The sequence below is a fragment of the Leptodactylus fuscus genome, chromosome 4 (assembly GCF_031893055.1).
Source record: "Leptodactylus fuscus isolate aLepFus1 chromosome 4, aLepFus1.hap2, whole genome shotgun sequence".
Lineage (NCBI taxonomy): Eukaryota > Metazoa > Chordata > Amphibia > Anura > Leptodactylidae > Leptodactylus > Leptodactylus fuscus.
In genome coordinates, this window is record NC_134268.1 from 223,734,876 (window position 1) to 223,740,875 (window position 6,000).

Consider the following 6,000-nt stretch of genomic DNA (forward strand, 5'->3'; position numbering starts at 1 on the left):
CTGGGGGTAGTAGTAGTAGATGCTGGGGGTATATTAGATGCTGGAGGTAGTAGTATTAGATGCTGGGGGTAGTAGTATTAGATGCTGGGGTAGTAGTAGTAGATGCTGGGGGCAGTAGTAGTAGATGCTGGGGGAGTAGTATTAGTTTCATCTATTAGATGCTGGAGGTAGTAGCAGATGCTGGGGTAGTAGTATTAGATGCTGGGGGGAGTAGTATTAGATGCTGGGGTAGTAGTATTAGATGCTGGGGGTAGTAGTATTAGATGCTGGGGGAGTAGTAGTAGATGCTGGGGGTAGTAGTATTAGATGCTGGGGGAGTAGTATTAGATGCTGGGGGTAGTAGTAGTAGATGCTGGGGGTAGTAGTATTAGATGCTGGGGGAGTAGTATTAGATGCTGGGGGTAGTAGTAGTAGATGCTGGGGGTAGTAGTATTAGATGCTGGGGGTAGTAGTATTAGATGCTGGGGGGAGTAGTAGTAGATGCTGGGGTAGTAGTAGTAGTAGATTCTGGGGGTAGTAGTAGATGCTGGGGTAGTAGTATTAGATGCTGGGGGGAGTAGTAGTAGATGCTGGGGTAGTAGTATTAGATGCTGGGGGAGTAGTATTATATGCTGGGGGTAGTAGTAGTAGATGCTGGGGGTATATTAGATGCTGGAGGTAGTAGTATTAGATGCTGGGGGTAGTAGTATTAGATGCTGGGGTAGTAGTAGTAGATGCTGGGGGCAGTAGTAGTAGATGCTGGGGTAGTAGTATTAGATGCTGGGGGTAGTAGTAGTAGTAGATGCTGGGGGTAGTAGTATTAGATGCTGGGGGTAGTAGTATTAGATGCTGGGGGTAGTAGTATTAGATGCTGGGGTAGTAGTAGTAGATGCTGGGGGAGTAGTAGTAGATGCTGGGGTAGTAGTATTATATGCTGGGGTAGTAGTATTAGATGCTGGGGGTAGTAGTATTAGATGCTGGGGGTAGTAGTATTAGATGCTGGGGGTAGTAGTAGTAGATGCTGGGGGGGTAGTATTAGATGCTGGGGGTAGTAGTATTAGATGCTGGGGTAGTAGTATTAGATGCTGGGGGTAGTAGTATTAGATGCTGGGGTAGTAGTATTAGATGCTGGGGGTAGTAGTAGTAGATGCTGGGGGGGTAGTATTAGATGCTGGGGGTAGTAGTATTAGATGCTGGGGTAGTAGTATTAGATGCTGGGGGTAGTAGTAGTAGATGCTGGGGGTAGTAGTAGTAGATGCTGGGGGTAGTAGTATTAGATGCTGGGGGTAGTAGTATTAGATGCTGGGGGTAGTAGTAGTAGATGCTGGGGGTAGTAGTATTAGATGCTGGGGTAGTAGTATTAGATGCTGGGGGTAGTAGTATTAGATGCTGGGGGTAGTAGTAGTAGATGCTGGGGGTAGTAGTATTAGATGCTGGGGCAGTAGTATTAGATGCTGGGGGTAGTAGTAGTAGATGCTGGGGGTAGTAGTATTAGATGCTGGGGGAGTAGTAGTAGATGCTGGGGGGGTAGTATTAGATGCTGGGGTAGTAGTATTAGATGCTGGGGGTAGTAGTAGTAGATGCTGGGGGTAGTAGTATTAGATGCTGGGGGTAGTAGTATTAGATGCTGGGGGTAGTAGTAGTAGATGCTGGGGGTAGTAGTATTAGATGCTGGGGGTAGTAGTATTAGATGCTGGGGGGAGTAGTAGTAGATGCTGGGGTAGTAGTAGATTCTGGGGGTAGTAGTAGATGCTGGGGTAGTAGTATTAGATGCTGGGGTAGTAGTATTAGATGCTGGGGGTAGTAGTAGTAGATGCTGGGGGTATATTAGATGCTGGGAGTAGTAGTATTAGATGCTGGGGGTAGTAGTATTAGATGCTGGGGGTATATTAGATGCTGGGGTAGTAGTATTAGATGCTGGGGGTAGTAGTATTAGATGCTGGGGTAGTAGTAGTAGATGCTGGGGGCAGTAGTAGTAGATGCTGGGGTAGTAGTATTAGATGCTGGGGGAGTAGTATTAGTTTCATCTATTAGATGCTGGAGGTAGTAGTAGTAGATGCTGGGGGCAGTAGTATTATATGCTGGGGTAGTAGTATTAGATGCTGGGGGTAGTAGTATTAGATGCTGGGGTAGTAGTATTAGATGCTGGGGCAGTAGTAGTAGATGCTGGGGTAGTAGTATTAGATGCCGGGGGTAGTAGTATTAGTTTCATCTATTAGATGCTGGGGTAGTAGTAGTAGATGCTGGGGGTAGTAGTAGTAGATGCTGGGGGTAGTAGTATTAGATGCTGGGGGTAGTAGTATTAGATGCTGGGGTAGTAGTATTAGTTTCATCTATTAGATGCTGGGGGTAGTAGTAGTAGATGCTGGGGGGGTAGTATTAGATGCTGGGGGTAGTAGTATTAGATGCTGGGGGTAGTAGTATTAGATGCTGGGGTAGTAGTATTAGATGCTGGGGTAGTAGTATTAGATGCTGGGGTAGTAGTATTAGTTTCATCTATTAGATGCTGGTGTGTATATATATATATATATATATATACTGTATATTTGGATTTTCCCTCTTGGCCGGTCCACTATTGGGGTCTCCTTTGCTCCCTGCTCAGTTACTTATAGGGGTCTTATTTTCGCTCTTGGCCGGGCCACTATAGGGGTGTCCTAGTTTGGTCACTCTGGGCTCTCCCCCCTCTGGCCGCCCCTGTTCCCCCCCTGTGATGGGCAGCGGGTCCTGCACTCCTTAATTCTTGGTCTCGTTGTCTCTTTTCTTGGCATGCTGGAATTATAACCATGGCGGGCGATGAGTTAATAAGGGGCTTATTACATGTGTCACCCCATGTCCCCCCCCCGGACCATCCTATTGTGTCTGACCAGTGCTGAGCAGGGCCGTGGCTGCTGTATACTGTATACTGAGCCATCCCATTGTCAGGCGGGAACAATAGCCGGGGAGGGGTCTTCCTGTCCGCTCCTGCCAGGTGGAGAAACTCAAAAGTCACAACATGGGGTAGACCTGGGAGGTGCGGGGTCTGCTGACAGAGCGCCCAGTCTGACCAGCCATATCCAGAGCTGCACGTCCTATAAACACAACATCTCCTGGGAGCTGAGGGGTTAAGCCCCTCTCTCTGTGTGTATATATATATCTGCTCTGAGCATATGACCGGCCGTCCCAGCAGCCGAACATCACCCCGAGCCCCGGCCCATCAGCAGACAGTCACATGGCAGCGCTGGCGCAGAGCGAGCTACACCCAGTCATATAAACCAGGGATATATACTGTATATATACTGTGGAGCTCTGATAGCCCCGCCCCCAGGGAGTCATATATACAGTATATACTGTATACACTATGTATCCCCCTCACCATACCTGTATATACAGTCCTGACAAATCAGCCTCCGCTCTGTATCAGGACAGAATCAAACTTACAGCTCTTGAAATTGGATAAAACCGACCTCAGAAGAAGAAGACAAGACGGACTGCGACAAGACGGACTGCAACAAGACGGACTGCGACAAGACGGACTGCAACAAGACGGACTGCGACAAGACGGACTGCGACAAGACGGACTGCGACAAGACGGACTGCGACAAGACGTACTGCGACAAGACGGACTGCGACAAGACGGACTGCGACAAGACGTACTGCGACAAGACGGACTGCAACAAGACGGACTGCGACAAGACGGACTGCGACAAGACGGACTGCGACAAGACGGACTGCGACAAGACGTACTGCGACAAGACGGACTGCGACAAGACGGACTGCGACAAGACGTACTGCGACAAGACGTACTGCGACAAGACGTACTGCGACAAGACGGACTGCGACAAGACGGACTGCGACAAGACGTACTGCGACAAGACGGACTGCGACAAGACGGACTGCGACAAGACGGACTACGACAAGACGGACTGCGACAAGACGGACTGCACCAGGGCGGGCGCTATGACCAACACCTGGGCCAACATGGAGGAGCCAAGTGTGAGAAGCTCAGCGCCCCCTGTACAGCCACAGCCTGACCTTCCCATCTCCTGGATGGCTTTATCCTCCGTCCTGGAGGAATTCTGTCCGACCCTTCTATACGGCGTTACTTCAGGACACTGAGGCCTGTTCACATTGGTTTCTGCTCCTCATGTCTGGTCACAGTATTTCTCTTAGGTTGGAGTCTGGATTGTGACTGATTCTTCTCTTCCACACAGGCCGTACTTCTTCAGTCTCTCCTGACAACCCTTCCACACAGGCCGTACTTCTTCAGTCCTTTTCTATGTATTCTGACATGATGGTTCACATGTAACACGCTAACTGAGGCCTGTGGAGCCCTGAGATGGAGCTCTTGCATGCATTGTCTGACCTCGAGATGGATTTTCTGGGGTGTCGACTCCGGAGAAGGTTGTCGGCTGTCCTGGATGTTTTGCACTTGTGAATAATCTTCTCCCTGTAGAATGAGACTTCAGATTGTTTGGAATTGGCCTTATAACCTTTCCCAAATTAATAAGCAGGAACAATGGCTTCTCTACGATCACTGCTGATGTCTTTCCTCCTGGTTATTGTGTTATCACACCTGAATACTGTAGACCAGCAAACCGCCAAAACTTCTGCTTCTATAGAGGTCCTCACACTTGCGACCTTGTGACTACTTACCTTCTTCATACCTATGGAGGCAGTATGGGGGGCGTCACTTCTCACACGTGGTATCTGCATGTTGGCCTAGTTTTTGGTAATAAAGCCCCGGTGGAATCTGTTGTGCGATGTTCTTCACCTGAGGTCGGATTTACCTGAGATGTCATAGGGGGAGCGCTGGTTATCTCATGACTGTATATAATATGTCCATACACTATACACTGACTATACCGTATAATGTATACCCTACCCGCCATACACGTACAGGCTGACATTGGGCTGCCCTTACACAGATGCGCGCCCGCCCGGAGCTCACAGATTTCCTGCTCCTCATCCATCACACGCTCATCATTTAACCGTTTCCTGTGCCAGACAATGAACGTCCTTCTACCTTCCATATATGTCTAAATGTCTGGAGAGCAGCGGCGCCCCCGGACCAGAAAAATAAGTGAAGTTCCCAACTTGTTAACCCTTTTTGTGACATTGAAAATTGAGAATACACCTTGTCATTAGAGATTTCAGTAACAGGGGGCGGGGCTGTGACAACCTCTCAGACATGGTATATACAGCTGGTTGTCAGTAACAGGGGGCGGAGCTGTGACTACCTCTCAGACATGGTATATACAGCTGGTTGTCAGTAACAGGGGGCGGGGCTGTGACTACCTCTCAGACATGATATATACAGGCTGGTTGACAGTAACAGGGGGCGGGGCTGTGACAACCTCTCAGACATGATATATACAGCTGGTTGTCAGTAACAGGGGGCGGGGCTGTGACTACCTCTCAGACATGATATATACAGCTGGTTGTCAGTAACAGGGGGCGGGGCTGTGACTACCTCTCAGACATGATATATACAGCTGGTTGTCAGTAACAGGGGGCGGGGCTGTGACTACCTCTCAGACATGATATATACAGGCTGGTTGACAGTAACAGGGGGCGGGGCTGTGACTACCTCTCAGACATGATATATACAGGCTGGTTGTCAGTAACAGGGGGCGGGGCTGTGACTACCTCTCAGACATGATATATACAGCTGGTTGTCAGTAACAGGGGGCGGGGCTGTGACTACCTCTCAGACATGATATATACAGGCTGGTTGTCAGTAACAGGGGGCGGGGCTGTGACTACCTCTCAGACATGATATATACAGGCTGGTTGTCAGTAACAGGCGGCGGGGCTGTGACTACCTCTCAGACATGATATATACAGCTGGTTGTCAGTAACAGGGGGCGGGGCTGTGACTACCTCTCAGACATGATATATACAGCTGGTTGTCAGTAACAGGGGGCGGGGCTGTGACTACCTCTCAGACATGATATATACAGCTGGTTGTCAGTAACAGGGGGCGGGGCTGTGACTACCTCTCAGACATGATATATACAGCTGGTTGTCAGTAACAGGGGGCGG

At 49.3% G+C, this 6,000-nt stretch overlaps 1 protein-coding gene across 1 annotated transcript in view; it reads left to right on the forward strand.

Moving 5' to 3' along the window:
- LOC142201052 (gap junction gamma-1 protein-like) overlaps window positions 1-6,000 on the forward strand; it is a 50,350-nt gene that overhangs the window by 20,985 nt on the left and 23,365 nt on the right. The window lies entirely within an intron of this gene.